Below are 17,957 nucleotides of genomic sequence, written 5' to 3'. Positions count from 1 at the left end.
AGGAAGGGGACAATTACCCGCCCAGATTTGGCAGATGGACTTTGTGGGGCCACTCCCCGAGAGTAGACAATGTAAATATATTTGTACAGCTGCAGATACATATTCAGGACTGATGGTGGGCTTTCCGTGTAAAGCAGCCACCCAATGGAGCACAGAGCGGACCTTAGAGATAATAACACAGTATTATGGGGTCCCCTTACAAATTCAAACTGATAATGGATCTCATTTCACTGGAGATGCCATTAAAAAATATGCTCAGGACAATAATATACAATAGGTATATCATATACCTTACTATCCACAAGCAGCAGGTTTGGTGGAAAGAATGAATGGATTATTAAAATCCACATTGAGAAAACTTAATCAATCTGATACACAGTATGGACAATGGAGAGACAATTTGAGTGAGGCTTTACAGATAATTAACAACAGGCCAATTACTGATTCCATGACACCATTGATGAGAATGCTGACACCCAATCTTACCATACACGAAACTCATATTGTACATACAATTACTTGGTGGAAGATGAATCAAGAGGCTAAAATTCCTGAAAGAGCAACTCCCCTATCTGCGGGATTGGATCTCAGTGCAATAGAAGTGACTATTGTACCTCCAGGTAAGATGGTTCCTATACTAACAGGATTAGGATGTCAAATGCCTAAAGGACATTATGGTCAGTTGGCAACTCGGTCTAGTTTTGCTTTAAAAGGGGCCATAGTGGTGGGAGGAGTCATAGATGCAGATTATCAAGGAGAAATCAAAGTATTAATGATAAATTTGGGGAATGAGCCTCTAATTTTGGAGAAAGGACAGCGTATTGCGCAAATGCTTTTGATTCCAATAAATTTGTCAGATGTGCAAGAGGGAACAGCCCCTTCAGAATTAACGATCAGAGGCTCAAAAGGTTTTGGCTCTTCTAACATCACTAATGTGGGAGCCAAAATCTGGGTTCAAAATACCCAAGGACCGCCTTCAGAGGCTGAAGTGATAGCAATAGGCAAAGACCATACCCTGTTAATTCTGAGGCCAGGAGTGGAAAAATGGGAATATATCCCACAAGAAAAATGTTATTTGAGAGAATAATGTTGATTATTGATTTTATAGATTCCAAATCTTCAAATATGGTTAAGTGGAATCCGTGGGCTCGCGTGTTTGGACAGCATCGGTGCCTGGACTCCTGGAATCTGTCTGACTACAAAATTCAGGAAGGAGTACGTTCCGAGGCCAGGAGATTGGAAGGAATACAACCGAACCACCCCAAATGAAAATGCCGGATGTGGAGGTTGGGGAAAACTCACCACTCAAGTGATTTTTGACGTTAATCTCACCATAACTGCAAAATATCCCCGACCGTGGTATTATAATGGGACTAAGTCTACTATATACTTAGCTGATAGTAAGGACACTTTGAATATTCAAGCTGAAGATCATATTATTTGTTGGACGACTGAACAATTAACCTTTGATCAGTCGATATGGGATAATTATAGTTCAAAAGGGGAGAATAAAACTGAGTTCACTTTTACTTTAAACAAAACTATGATTATATTTTGTGGTAATGCCACCAATCGTCAGATGGTAGCGATGACAGGACAGAAATATCCGCCTTGTAATAATCACACGGGAACCTATAACGGAACAGGACTATGCTGTGGGATACCTAGTTTATCATGTGTATCATGGAGAAGGATACTCCGGGTGTATCTGATGTCACAGACTAAAGCTGATCCAGGACAGATGAAGAAGATTCCCACATCATGTGTAAAAACAGGAACTCAATCGCAGAAGACTGTTGTTGCAGCCAAAATAATCTTCCCACCTACTCCTGCATGCCATTATAGGGGTAAAAGGGCATGGTATGATACAGTATTGGGAGGAGTCGGGGCTGTGACTGGGACTTTGAACTCATTTGATATTGAAACTTTGGCAAATAAAATGCATAATGCCGGAAAAGATATCCAAGATGCTTTGACTATACAAGGTAGATGGATGCCTACTATTTGGTGTCCTTGGAAGCAGGCATTACAAATGGATACTTTTCTTTTACAAATGAAAAATGTTTCAGATACTTTAAATTTAGAAATTAATACTAATGTTAGCATAATAGTTAACTGGACAATATGTACGCTGCAAGCTATATATCAAATTCAGCAGAAAAATAATATGCAAACTCAACTTATGACTGGGAATGAGTTAGTCTGGAGGACCGTATTTAAAAATACAATCCCCAAGGTTTCCTGGTTAAGAATAGAAGCTCCTAAGATGGTTTGCAACGACACTTTGTGTTCAGGACTATTGATTGTTTATAATGTAACCAATCAACAAGTAATGTGTAGATTTGTAGTGATGCCATTATTATTAGGTATTCCTGGACAACAGTGGTTATGGATGCCCAAGTTTAATGGGTTATATATTGAGAAAAATAATCGTACTCATGATTTAAGTTTATGTGAGGATACTTTAGAGGGGAAAATTTGCAGGTTACAATCAGCCGTATATGAACCATGTTTGTTACAAAATACTATGAATGTATGTGAATTCATCATTTTGCCAACCTCATATAGAATGTTGATTGAAATAGCCCCACAAGAGGTATGTGTAATAACGGATGTTCCAATAATCTCTGGAATGATAGTACCTTATGTGGGATGCCTAAGAAATGTAACCGCACTACAATGGGAAAATCAAACTTTTCTGTTAAGCTCAGATGTAACAGCTGCTGCCACTATTGAGTGGGAACCAACAACATTAGAAATCAATAATTGGGAGGTAAATTTAACGAAATTGAAACATATAATTGAACAATCAGAAGAAGGAAAATATATGATTACTCAATTAAATAGAACTATACAAATGCATGTGATAAGCACCACTATTATAGCAGATAAGATTGTAAAAATGGGATCGAGTATTGCTGATGCTACCTCTCATCATTGGTATGATATTTTTCTAGGGTATTCGCCCTCAGCTACCAAATTATTGAATTGGCTGATTCATCCCATGTTGGTGATGGCTATTGTAGTGATTCTATTATCCATATGGAATTGCTATATAGCTTACAAAATGTGTTGCAAGAAACCACAAGTGCTCATGGTGTCTTATAAAGATGGTGTTTAAAAGACTGCAATCAAGGACCGATTGTGATACAAATGGGATATGCATGAGTGAGAGACTGGTATAGATAGGCATCCAGTCAATAAGGTAGTGATTGCAGTACATTGAAACATCCATTTGGATACTATGGATTGTGACCGGAATCTGAACTTTTCCTACCATGAGGAGAGCACACACTCAGGAATGTGAAAAGCAACCACCTGCTCAGGCATTGTTGTGGGAGTTGGAAGGGAGGAATGTGAGAACCAAACCAACTGAGATAAAGGAGGAATGTGAAAAAAAACAAGTTACTGCGCATGACAGCGCGTGATCAAGGTGAAACCTGATTCACTGCGCATGTCAGTGCGTGATCATTCCAATTAAGATTATAAAAAGTACTGACCTCCTCAGCGAGTGGGGACTTTCCAGACGATTCAAGTGGATGCACTTAATCTGTGATGCTGACCGAGGAAAACCCCTTCCCGCTGATCGAGGTCCCCCGATGTGAAGGGTGATGCTACAATAACTCGGTAATTATTATTGATGCTGAAATCTTTCATGTCATAACTGTCGTTTTTAAATCAATGAGACTATTCATGTGCTATGTAAAACAAAATGATTGCTTGCTAAAATAAAAGATTGTCAGTAATCTTTGCCTGGTTGGGATGCCAGTGAGCGCTACGTAAGTTAAGGTAAATAACCTAATTTGGGAGAAAATTTAGCAAGACACGTGCCTGCAGTCTCATCACATACACACACCCAAAGTATAAAAGATAGTGAAAATACATTTATTGAAATGTTTTAGGTATTTATTGAAATATATAGCCATGCAAATACATAAAAAAATTAAAAACATACCAGAAACCAACCAGCATAATACAATAGTTATAGGGAAACCCATTGCAGCCCACCCAAATAAGAATGGAATCTATCTTTATCCTAAAGTGTGTTACAATATCACCCTGCACTAAAATAAGTGTAAAAGGTAAACACATTAAATGCAACCAATACTATATGATAAATAACAGAAAGTTAAGTGCTAATTGAGGAGATAAGACACATGCAAGGATAGAAAGACCCTGCTGCCTGCGACAGTCATGCCAACATCAGCTGCTGGCACCTGATTGTCTGGTGTTGGGTATAGCTATTGTGGTGCTCGGAGCTACAATACATTTCAGCTGAAAGAGCACACAAGGATTTAACTGAAAACGGCACATGCATTAGTGGGCTCACTGACTCCATGACCCAAATGTGATCACCTCCATAACGGCTATCATTACACCTCTGCCTTCAAATAGTATGTGATAACAGTTCAACATTCAGGGCCTTGGTTCTCTCCATATTATGAAAAGCTTAATTCAACCAGCATTAATTAAGATCATAATTATACTCTTTGAATAAAATTTATTATAGTGTTGAAAAGCATACCTGATAGCCTTACTATTTTGGGCATAGAGTAAGCATAGAGTTAGTTGAGCATATTTAAAGGAGATGTCACTAGTTCTTATGTGGTTAAAATTGCAAATTACGGGGGTGTGGCTTGAGCTCTGCCCATGTGAGCAGCAAGAGCTTAGGGCTCCTGCATGGACCCACACAAAAGCAACTAAAAGCTTACTAGAGGAATTTTATTTTTGGCCATAACTCGTTGGATAACCTTCCTGAAACTGGACTGAGCATTTTGACATCTGGATCGCTCATTTTGGGTGAGGGAAGCCCATTTTATCAATATTTTACACTTTGTGACTGGGAAGGAGCAAAGAGGAGGCGGAGGGATCTCTTACTCACTTTATTATACCTTTGTCCTGGCCTGGGAGCCTGCTATAGGATCCTATATCTGAAGGACACTATTGAAATACCCCTGGATTGCTGAGAAATGCCCTGTGATTGATTTGGTGCCATTACTGCTGTTGGGAGGTGAGGCACACTGAAGATTTGCTGGAAGAAGCTGATGGTGCAGAGCGGGACATTGTGGAGCTTCTATCAGCCCTTTGAGGGAGGAGGTCCCGGCTGCTTTCTCTGCCCTGTACTGTTGCACTATTTTATTGGTGCTCCTGGTCTAACCATGTACTGTGAAGATGCCTGCACTGTTGATGCTGTCCCTGCTTGCCCTCTAAGAGCTGTGTAGCCTGAGTCAGGACACAGAGGTGAGACACCTTGAAGATGCTGCCTGCCTACTCCAGCAATCTGAAGCGTGTCTGGAGGAGCTTCCTTCAACTGCCGGAGGAAAATAGTTCCGGCCTGCCCTGTGCCTGGCTCACAGCCAGGTTGCAAGTGCTGCCTGGGCAGAAGAGGGGAATCCCCAGTGACATAATTCCATCTCCTGCTCTGCTAGTTGGCTGTGGGAGAGCAACATAAGCTGCCTGAGTGATTGACACTGCTTCTATTTGCTGTGCTGTGTTGTGCAGTGCATGAGAATTCTTCTTGTGCTATCCTGCCTGGGAGGAAGGACTGAAAGACTTTCCCTGCATACTGTATCCTGGGAGAAGTATCTGGAAATAATTGTCCCCTGCTTCACAACTTACCATTGAATTTAGATTCCCAGACGTGTCAATCTGTCAAATAGATGTTCCTGTTGAACCTGTTTTTTGAGGCTTGCTTTATAATTCTAGCATACTTTCTTTTACAAAACCTGCTGAATTGGTAGGTGGAGATCTATCTTTCTCCTGTTGCCTTCACAATTAATGCAGCAAGTCCAATAGCTTATTTGCTGGGCTACAACAGACTGATTTATTACTTGCTAAGTGGACAATTCTTTTCACAGGTGTAAGATTGCTGTAACCATAGACAGGTTGTGCAGTTTGCCATTTATATTAATCTATATATCTTCTCCTTTTCATAGGCATTGTTACATTTTGCTTACTCGTAGATTTTATTCACCTGTATCCATTACATTTTACTAAACATAAATCATGTCTTCTCATAATTCAAAATCATGGGGGGATGTAACTAACTTAGTTAGCCCATTTAAGTCGAGGTCCCCTTTAAAGAAGGACCACCAACACAAACGTGACACTGCTAAAAAATCCCTTTCCACAACCTATGGCATAGTTGTGAAAGGGGGAGCCATCTCCAAAGTTGCTCTGCCCTCCTCTCAGTCAGCTAGCAGTACCAGGAGAGGAACCTCAAGCATAGCCTCTGGGGAAACCCCCAATGTGATTGAAGAAATGGACACCTCAAAGTCAACTAAGAGGGGGGGCCCAGATAGTCAAGCTGATAAGATCCATTTGACTGCAGAGGACTCGGACTGTTCATCTGACTACTATTCTCGAAATGACAGTCCGGGAAGGCAAAAAGCTAAGAGAATACACAGAGTATCCTCTTCCAACTGTAATTCCGCCCCTTATGATAAATTTTGAGGAGTTTATGGGCTCCTCCAAACAAACTACGGAGGGTTTTATGGCAAATCTCTTCAAAGCCTTTAATGACTCTCTGAGACTAGGCTTTGAAGCACAGAACAAAACTTTGCAAGAAGCATGCAATGCCATGAATAAGAGATTTGAAAAAATAGAGGAAAGGATGGAGGTAATGGAGATGGATTCAAATTTTCTCTCCAAGCAAAATTCGTTGCTTCAGGCAGAAATTATTACTTTAAAATCAAAGCTGGCAGATTTGGAGGACCGCAGTAGGCAGAACAACTTGAAGATTAGGGGAATTCCAGAAAGTGTATCTCAGAGTGAACTTTCAGGATATGCATGAAATATGTTCAAGAAGGCCATTCCATCACTTTCAGATCTAGATCTTACCATTGATCGGATATATCGTCTTCCTCGCTCTAAGGGTTTACCTCAGGATAAACCTAGAGACGCTATCATGCGCATCCACTTTTTTGAAACCAAAGAGAAAATAGTGCAAACCATTAGAGAGGAGGGTTCCTTCCCAGAACCTTACAGAGAAATCAAGATCTTCTCTGACTTCTCAAGGGAGACGATGGAAGCTAGGAGATCCTTTAGGGATATCACTGCTAAATTAAGAGATCTTAGAGTGCCTTATCGGTGGGGTTTCCCAACAAAATTGTTAATATGGTACAATAACAAAAACCATGTAATTAATACGGTTCAGGATGGTTCCAGGTTTTTAAAATTCCTTTTAAATGAACCAGAGTTCAGAGACAGAGACTAAATATCTATTCTCTATCAACGTATGTTTGCTTACATACACTAGTGGGATCCATGGAGGACCTCTGCCACAACTTGTACCTTTTACACCCACAAATAGGTGAGACCCCAACTGTAGGGAGTCTCCCAGGGGGGCTCTTATAGTCCCTTTTGATAGGTTTTGAGCCTTGTCTGGCCAACTATTCTTTTTTTTTTTTTTTTTTTTGGGTTTACATTTTCTACCAGTTATTTTTTCATTACTGTATTTAATGAAGATTTTATCATACAACGTTAGAGGCCTTAATAGCCCCAATAAAAGATATACCTTATTGAGAGAAATTACCCATACACATGCTTATTTAGTTTGTTTGCAGGAGGTCAGGCTGGCGAAGGACAACCACCCGATTTTTAAACATAAAACCGTTCCTCATATTTAAAGCGCTTTCTCCATCAAAGAAAGCAGGAGTGATTACAATGATCAGTAGCACTTTCCCATTTCATTTTGTTGACGAGGTAGTGGACCCATTGGGAAGACTTCACGTTCTCATCTGCACTTTAAATAACACGTCTTGCACAGTGGTGAACATCTACGCTCCACACAAAAATCAAGTCTCCTTTTTGAATAAGCTCCTCAAAATAGTTGACAGGGTTAAGTCGGGAGATGTGATTTTTTGGGGGGACTTTTACATTGTTCCCGACAGTGAATTAGATTCATCTTCCAAGGTTCGCCACAGAGCTCCTGTGCTGAAAAATTGGTTAAAACAGAATGAACTGTTTGACATTTTCAGATGTTTAAAAACTTCCTCCAGAGAATACTCGCACTACTCAGACGTTCACGGCACAGCCTCTCGTATTGACCTAATTCTTTCGAATGTTTTCACATTGAGTAAATTCCAAAGTTTTACATTTCTAAGAAAGACACTGTCAGACCACTCACCGGTTCTGGCAGAGTTTTCATTAGGCCCTATCTCTGAAAATACATATCTTTGGAAATGCAACCCAACTTTGTTTAAAATACCGGACTATAGGCAGGAGATTGAGAATTTGATAAATAATTATTTTAGGGAAAACACTTCTCCTGAGATAGACGCATTTACACTGTGAAATGCGCATAAAGCAGTTGTTAGGGGTGGCCTTATACAGATTGCTTCCAGGCACAAGAAAAAGAATAGAGAAAATATCTTGAATCTACAGGCTCAAATTTATAATAAGGAGGAACAGCAGTACAGACTACCAACTCCATCTTCTGCGATTCATGTGGAAATTATGAGACTCAGACAAAGACTGACTTCAGAAATTTTTCTTGAATACAATTCTATCATTAGGGCTTCCAAATTTAAGTCTTATACATCTATTAATAAACCATCAAGATATATGATGACCACACTTAAAAAGGAGAGAATCAACAGGAGAATCAATAAAATTATTACACCTGCAGGCAAAACTCTTGTACACCCTAAGGACATAGTTGGTTCCTTTGCAGAATTTTTCCGGAATCTATATAACCTTAAAGAAGACCCTAATACTCCTAATGTTGATTCAGGCTCTATCAATGCAATGTTATCTAACATTAATCTCCCTAAAATTACCTCCGCAGATTTAGATTTTATTAATGGCTCTTTTGGCGAGAAGGAGATAGTCGACACCATACGTAAACTCAAAATTCAAAAATCCCCAGGCGCTGATGGTTTTTCCAATGAATACTTTAGGTCATTTGAGAAAATTCTTTCTCCTCACTTGGTTTCGGTCTTTGGTGCTGCTTCATCTCGCGGCTCGTTCCCAAAAGAAATGTTGAAAGTGACTATAATTATGATCCCAAAAGGGGGGGAGACCCCGAGAGGATTCAGAGCTATAGGCCAATATCGTTGATTAACAGTGACATAAAAATTTATTCCAAAATTTTAGCAGATCGACTAAAAGGTATTTTGCCATCTTTGCTTTTGGATGATCAGATCGGTTTTACGGAGGGGCGTCAGGCATCGGACGGAACAAGGAGAGTAATAAATCTAATGAACAAGATTGAGCTTTCTGGTTCACAAGCGGTTTTTCTGACACTGGACGCCGAAAAAGCTTTTGACAGGTTGAACTTGGCCTATCTCAAGGCTGCTCTTGAGAAATTCGGTTTCGATCAGAGATTCCTGTCTACAATATTTGCATTATATTCGGCCCCCAGTGCAAGAATATATGCTAACAACTCCTTATCAGAGAAATTCACCATCTCTAACGGAACAAGGCAGGGATGCCCACTGTCACCTCTCTTGTTCGTCCTTGCTATTGAGCCTTTGGCCAAGAGAATAAGATCTAACTCTGATATAAAGGGATTTGCCACCTCACTTTGAGAATATAAACTTGGACTGTTTGCAGATGACCTGTTTCTGACGCTATTCGATCCTAATAAATCTATGGCTGCATTGTCCTTGGAACTGGAGCTCTTTACTAAGGCCTCCTATTTCAAAATTAACAATCACAAATCTAAATATCTGACTTTTAATATTAGCAGCATGGAGATTGAGGAACTGAAGAAACAGTATGAGTTTACCTGGGAAGAAAGGGGGATAACATACTTGGGGATAATCATCTCAAACAGTATATCGTATTCTGTCAAAACCAACTTGAAAGATATTTTTGAGTCTATCTCTCTCGCTGTTTCCTTCTACGCTAAAATAGACCTGGAAGAATATTAACGGTTAAAATAACTTTTGCTGAAGGTTCTTTATGTTTTTAGGGCTCTTCCTTTGATTATCCCTTATAAATTCATTGGCAAGATTCAGAACCTGATTAATTCATTTATCTGGGGTGGAAAAAAAGCTAGAATCTCACTGGATTTGCTGTGCAAAAAAAAGAGCAATTGAGGTTCCGGCCTTCCAAATTTATTTGCATATTACCAAGTATTTCAGCGGAAAAAATCGGCCAGGCTGGCTTAACTTGTAAAACGAAGTGGGTAAGCAGGTTACAGCAAGAGAACATTTTTTCAAGTTTATGTTCCACAATCCAAGGATGATTCCCTCCCATCCAATCTTCCACTCTATTGTACATGCCTGGAGAGCACTTTCAAAACCCACAAAATCCTTTAATAAGAAAACGTAGTTCGGGAAATTCCCCTTACATCTTCTAGCGTTAGTTTACAATATTCCTTTGTCTGAGTCCTGGTTAAATTCAATCATCAAAAGAATTGGAAATCTCTTTGAGGGAGATGAATTTTTTAGTTTCAGTAGGATTAGGTCTCAATACAACTTGCCATCGTCTGAGTTCATACCATTTATTATCTTAAAGGAGAGTGTGCAGAAATTCATGCGCATTAAAACTATGAACCTGGAGATGTTGATCTCATTGCTAGACAACACAAACAACAAAACTGCCTGCAGTCTGAGAAATATATACAACTATTTTAATGGAGATGTGGTCAGCCCGAAAAACGTGTACATGAGGAGATGGGAGTCTGACTTGAATATAGTTATGGAGAATGAACAGTGGGACAGCGCTATTAGGTCCACTTACCGATCTGGTATCTCAATGGCGCTTCACGAGTCATATTTTAAGATCTTAACCAGGTGGTATCTCACTCCTATTAGATTGGCCTATATAAATAAGGAACATTCCCCTCTTTGTTGGAGAAACTGTGGACAACAAGGAAACTTGTTTCACTTATTTTGGGGTTGTACAAAGATCAAAGACCTCTGGAAGAAAGTGTCACTCCATATAAATTATTTTTTCCAAAACTTTGAAGCCACACCCCAAAGATTTTTACTATCTCTGGATTTGGAACTTGTTGACCCTTCAGTTAAATTTATCATTATTCATATCTTTTTAGTGGTCAAAAACGCAATAGCGTACTGGTGGAAGAAAACAGATCCCCCTCTTTTCTCAGAAATTCTAGATAAGGTTCACCAGCATAGTTCCCTAGAAAAGAGGTTTGCTCTGATTAATGATGGCATGACTAGATACACTGTGAAATGGAAAGTGTGGAATGCTAAATTTTGTAATACTTAGCTATTTTTATATTGATTTGAATTTGCTAGCTTGGCTTTGTCTGCAAAAACATTGTATGATGTCTTGTTATTCTATTTAATTGATTAGCTGTGTATTTGTAAGGTATTTTAAAATGGACTTGAGTTAGTTTTTATTCCATTCTCTTTCCGTTCCCATCCCTTTCCCTTAGTGTTAATTCCCTTCCTCTCCCTCCCTTTCAACCCTATATTATTACTAAAATTCAATAAAAATGTTTGAAAAGAGAATAGTAAAAAAAAAAAATTACAAATTACTTTAAAAACTAGCAACTTTTCAATTTATGTCCTATGTATTTCCTTTGTGTTCTCAACATCGAAGGGATTTTATATTGTACAGCTTGTTGCCTAAGTTACCAGCCACCGTGCAGTCTCAGAGGCGTCAATCGCCTGTGTAATTTGCTCAAACCACTAGAAGGCTCTATGCTTTAGGGTCCCGTTTCACATAGCAATGCTCCAGCGATCCCGACATCGATACGAGCTGGTAAGGATCGCTGGTGCGTCGCTACATGGTCGCTAGTAAGCTGTCAAACAGGCAGATCTATTCAACGATGCAGCAACGATACGGCAATCTGTATAACGACCTCGGCGGTCATTGGTATCTTGTCACACAGCAGCTATTCTGACGACTCATGCCTGCGTCCCTGAGTTCTGCATCGCCAACGAGGTCGCTCGTCAGCATCAAACACAGCGATGCATGCTGGCCAGCGGGATGCCAATGATCAAAAAATGGCCTGGGACATTCGAGTACGATCAGCGATATCCAGCGGGGGGGTCAGTCGCTGCTATGTGTCATACGTAGCGAGATCGCTGTTGCGTCACAAAATCTGTAAAGTTTCGGTGCTCTCGCTAATGATCTCGTTATGTGAGATGGGGACTTTAGAGTCTGCTTGCACCACTATGTATCTAGATTGATCACAGAATCTGATTAGCCTCAATGCCTGTGCTCTTCTTCCATGCAACTGAGATAAAGCTACCTCTGCTAGTGTGGCACCCCTGAGGGTGCGGTCACCACAGAGGTACTGCACCTCATCCAGAGGTGTGGTATCCCACCCTCAGGTAAGGAGGGAGCACCACCTAGGACTTCAACACTTGCACGCAACACACGCTAGTTCAGTCAGGGTATCTGGGTGTACCCTTTGGGAGGATGGCCTCATCCCAGACTGGCTAGGAAAGGGTGTTGGTAGGTGAGTGAGAAAGGTAGAGAAGAGGGAGGAGCTAAGGAGATGGGGTGACAAGGAGTGCAGCCAATCAGTGACAGAGGTGACAGTGAGTGGGCGGAGTTAAGCCTGAGGTAAAGGATCTTTCTGGAAGATCCAGTCAGTTGGTGACGGGACAGCAAAGGAGTAAGAGGAGTCAAAGCCATAGTGAAGGAAGAACTGAAAGGGAGTTTAGAGAGAACAGAAGGAGTTCTGAGGGGCACGGGAAGTGTGATAAGCCACCCGTGGGGCCAGTATCCCGGAAAGGAAGGACTAGGTCACAGTGAGTGTACCAGCCCCTGAGCCCAGTGGAGAAAAAGACAGACTTAGCTGGCAAGCCGGAGGCTGAGGTGACTGCAAGAACCTCAGCCACATTCACATCAATTCCTTGAAAAGGTTGCCAAGTAGAGGCTCCCGGTGCCTGACCCACATCGAACAGCAAGGTCCAAGGCTGCTGGCTTAGGGACACTGTTGTGAAGGTGCTAGGAGAGAGGATAGCAAAGACCACAGGGAGATGACCAGAAAGAGAAGGGAAACACAAAAGGAAGTCCTGGAATGGTGTTTCCCAAATTAACTGAGAGTTGGCTGGACCCCTTACTCGGAGGACACAGTGCTAAGCAGGACACCTGTGCGCACAGGTCAAGTGTGAGTAAAAGCCGTGAAACTGCACCTCACTGTGTCATTTGTGTCATTTGCGTCCCACTTGCTTAACATCGCACATAACATCACAGTCACCAACTCACCAGTTAACATCTTTGCTGCCCTGGGACACAGTTCTGCCCGTGGAGAGCTACACCATCTCTGCTGCTGCAGTACCTCTGTTCCAGAGGATCTGTAAAGCAGCGTCGACTACCCTAGCCAAATACTACAGGTGGCGTTATGATTTCCCCTTTTCCTATTATTAATCCTACTATCTTTCTCCCTCATTTGAACTTCCATCTACACTGGACACCCATGGCCACGGACTGGGTCACTACTACCACCGTGACACTTCCCCTTTAAAAGAGCCTGACCGGCTCTGTATCGAGTAACCCCTGGCCCTGCGGGGCGCTCCACTAGCAGCCTGAGAGAGAGCACCGTTTGAACCAGCAGCAATTTTCAGGAACGCACCACCTCTACAAAGTAAGGGGCTGAGCCCAGTATGTTCCTGAAGAAAATAAATTGCAACAACCCCTTCAAAAGCAATTCTTCTAAATAAAAGTACTCAGGTCTTTATAGTTGATCTTTCATATCAGTACTTTTAATATAACTCAGATATTTTTCGAACAGATGCTGGACAGTGACCTCAAATTGCTGCTACAGCAGTGCCCATATAAAGATTTTCACAAGCTTTTATTACACCTAAAACTGAAGCAATTTGAAATGAAATGAGCAAATATTCTGAAATTCGATTATAATTCCATTTGCCCAATTTAACCTGATATTTTATTCTGTGTGAATCATTTTGAGCAGTGTATGTAATAGTAGCTAAATGGGAATATACCAGACAGGCTGGATTTTTCTCATCATATGCATCAATGAGATGTGACTATGCACATATTGTGTGAATAGAATAAGCCATGGATTCTTTTAGCTCTTAAAAATTAGGAAGCAAAACATTTTTTTTATGTTCTTTCTGTTTATGGTATGGTTCCTTCCCAGCAGCAGTGGCAGATGGACAGTATGGACTGTAATAAAGTTTTGTTTTTTTATCCATGAAAAATATTTGTTTTGAAAGATATTTTTCTTAAAGAATTGTTACTGTGTAAGATACTGGGCTCATTTCAACAGCATAAGGACAATATAGACCATGCTGAATCAATGGCTTCTTTTACTTGCCTGAAAATTGTACTCCTTTTGGGAGCAGTTTCAGGCTTGTTATTTCCCTTAATTCTGTTCAGGGAATGGTTCCTTGCCAGCAACAAAAGGACAGCAAGGACTATGATGACATGACTTCTTTCAGTCTGTCAAAAATGTATCCCTATTTTGAGAAAGGAAATTCTGTGTAGGGTCAGATCCCCATTTTGTGTAGTAGAATGTGTCCATGAGTTGTTTGTGTGCTACCTTCAAGTATATGTTAGGGAACAACACTCATCCAATCTTCAGGACAAATATATTTAACACATTCAGAGAAGGAATAAATGTATCACCTCTTTTTACTTCAATTAAGGAATGTGCCCGTCAGACCTTGAGGGGACATCACAATCCAGGACCAGACCTCACAGAGGACAACACTTTCACACTCCTTATTTTTGATCTCCTCCAATATTTACTGGCATTACTGTCTCTCCCCATCCCATATTGATAGCTCTGCTTCATGTCACTTATGTCATCTATGGCATTATTCCTGTGTCCTGTTAGGTATAAATATGCAACTCTTCAGACTTTGTGTTATTCTGTGCCTGATGAAGAGACCTGAGTAGTCTGGAAAGCTTGCAATTTGTTACCATCTTTTCAGTTAGCCATTAAAAGGTATCAACCACTGAGGACTCTCAAAATTTTGATAGTATTTTCAGGTTCATTATCTTTATCATGTGCAGCTAGGCTTCCCAGAGGCAGCAGTACAAAATAGATAAGCAAGCAGTGGCATTATTGGTTTGGTGATAAATAGTTAGTCCCTACTGTCAGCAATGGAAGATGGAACCATTGGCCTCCACCAGAATTGTATGAAAATCTTCTCAAATCCAATACTGATTTATTTTCGTAAATTTAAATTTTTTAACACTCTTGTTGCTTTAGTGTGAGGACACCACCCACTGCACATCCTAATATTACACTGATAGCACACTCAACAACTTCCTACCACTGATCCAATCTACCAACCCAGAATTCCATGGGGTTAATGCGCATGTCAGAGAAAGGACCATATATGGCTGAACCTGGTTACTCTGTAAGTGTGTCTCCTTTTATTAGAAAAGTGCAGTGGCTCTAAAAACTGGTCAATCATGTTCATCAAACTGTATTGGCAGCTGCTGGTGCTGCTGCTCTGGCTACTTGTTGTAATAGTGGTGATGATAGAGGTAGTGGAGGGTTGAGAATGATGTGAAACAGCTGTAGGATATGTGCTGTGCATTTGAATTCCCTGTCATATTTATGTGCCTCAAATAAAATAAGATTTATACACCTTCAATTGCTGAATGCTGCAATTGAATTCCTATGAAGACTGTTGTGAGTTCATTTTCCCCTTCGTCACTGAGGTCTGGTGAACTCCCTATTCTGGTGAGGGAAGGTGGTGAGCCTGATTATCAGGCACCTGAGCCTAATGAAGATGACTGGCTGAGTGGAGTCACGGACTGGATAAAAGGCTGCCGACGCCCTTCTGCCCTGCGGGTGATTTCTCTGTGGACTTCTAGGACACCAGTCTGATTCCTGCTCCTCTAAAGCTAAGTTTTCTGCTTTGCCTTTTTGCATTTGTGTTTTGTTTTTGTTTGCCTTGCTTTTCTGGTTTCTGCATTCCCTGCTGGGTGAGCTGAATCTCCTTTTGCTGGTTGCTCTGTCTTCAGAATATTTCTGAGTACTGACATAGTCTTTTTGAAGCCTAGCGTCTTCAGGGCCTTTTTCACTGTCAGTCTGTTGGCTCTTATTTTCATAGGGTTTTTCACGGATTGCAGACAGCAGCCTTCCTGTCCTTTCCTATCTAGTTAGCTTGGGCCCCGTCTTTGCTCAGTCTATCTTTCTGTCTGTGTTAGTGTTCTTTCTTCTTGCTTCACCGTCATTATATGTTGGGGGCTGCCTTTTGCTTTGGGGTCTGCTCTGGGGCAGTTTAGATTTCCCTTTCTGTCTTTAGGCTATATAGTCCTCCGGCTGTGATCGAGGGGTCTAGGGCATCGTAGGAACCCCCCACGGCTACTGCTAGTTGTGTTGATAGGTTCAGGGGTCTGCAATCCGATAGCTGCCAACTTCTCTGGTTTTCTGGACTTAGCTAGCATTTCTGTGACTCATTCATAACAGAAGACATTATTTCTGTAGGGCGCATCGAGTGAGGCTACTTGTAATCAACTTGGCAAAAGCTGCATCATATTCACTACAAAGCTTATCCTGATAATACGCCAATTTTTCCTGCATTTTTAAAGAAGTAAAAAAATGGCAGTATTTTACTTTCGTATAATGAGTATCTACAAGCATGGCTATCCAATAATTGTCTATTTCCTCACTCCGCGACGGTTCTTCATTATTGTTATCATCAGCCTAGTATCACTTTATTGGCTTAAGTGTGTATGTGTGTCTGGGGATACTTAGTATACTCCTCCAAATCCACCTGATAATTCTCCTACCTAAGTCTTCCTAGTTCTTGATCCTCCACATTATATTGTTCTTTCAGGCCTGCAACAGCCCCAAGCAAGCAAAATGTAGAGCTTGATGTTCTTCCTCCATCTTTTGTTTCATCATTGTGAGTGTGTGCTCGAAAATAAATATTCTAGAATTAATTTCCTTGAAGCAAAAATTGGTGGTGTTTAGAAAGGGTCTGAGTGGGTGACACGTGTCCCTAATCATCTGCCAATGCCTGATTTCAATATGCTTCAAATTTCGTGTGATCTGTTGCATAGTATAATCATAGACTGTTTTCTGTTGATCATATAGATATTCCAGAATATGCAGTATGAGGAAAACCACTGTGTTGGTTCATTTCAAATCAATAGGTGCAAGAGAGGACCATTCTGCAAAGCTAGGAGTGCACTCTTCCCATGTAGAAACAAAAGAAATGCTCATGCTTCTGGCCATGGGCACCATTTTCTTCAAATATCTAAATTTTTGCAGGATTAGTAATGAGAATATTAAAGTCTTCAGTGATGAATTCTTCTCTATTCACAGCTCTACATAGAAAGAGGAAGTCTCTTTTTCCTGCAAAAATCATTCCCCCTTCATCTTCTGACCCAGCTCCTATTTCATCCTCCTGCCAGGATCTTTTGCCATGACATATAACTCATACAGGGAAAATTAACCTCCTGTTTCTACATAGAGCTTAGAATAATTCAGTTAGTCAATTTTTCATTACATGACATCATAAACCTAATGGAAAATGGAATTTTCTGGGTAAAATGGGAAAATAAGCAATTGTAAGTACACAGTGCTATATAATATGAGGATTGCAATAGGTTAAGAGGATAAAATTTTTGATGGGAGGAGTGCTTCTTTAATAGCTTGTTTAGACAGGCTGACCACACAGTGCCAATACTTTTGTCCACCCTCTTTTTTATGTTTGGTGTGGAATTATATCCAATTTGGCTTTAGGACAATTCTTTTTGTGTTTTTTCATTTAAGACAAATTAAATGAAGATAATAATACCAAAGAATTTGTGTTTGCAATCATTTTCAGGAAGAAACTGAGTATTAATTGACAGAATTGCAGGGGTGTCAATACTTTTGGCCACAACTGTATATAATTAAATGCCCATGTGATAAACTTTATGTGGGTCGTACAAAACGCCCACTTAAAACGAGAATATGTCAGCACAATAGAAATATCAAAAATAAATTTATGGGCCATCCACTCTCTAAACACTTTATAGGACACCATAAGAGTGAGATTGGCTGTATAGAAATTTCAGGATTTGTAATTGTAACACCACCTTGGAGGAAGGGT

The sequence above is a fragment of the Dendrobates tinctorius genome, unplaced genomic scaffold (genome assembly GCF_039654945.1).
Source record: "Dendrobates tinctorius isolate UK_male_01 unplaced genomic scaffold, ASM3965494v1 ptg000060l, whole genome shotgun sequence".
Taxonomy (NCBI): domain Eukaryota; kingdom Metazoa; phylum Chordata; class Amphibia; order Anura; family Dendrobatidae; genus Dendrobates; species Dendrobates tinctorius.
The sequence above is the reverse complement of the archived record's forward strand: the minus strand, read 5'-3'. Positions refer to the sequence as shown.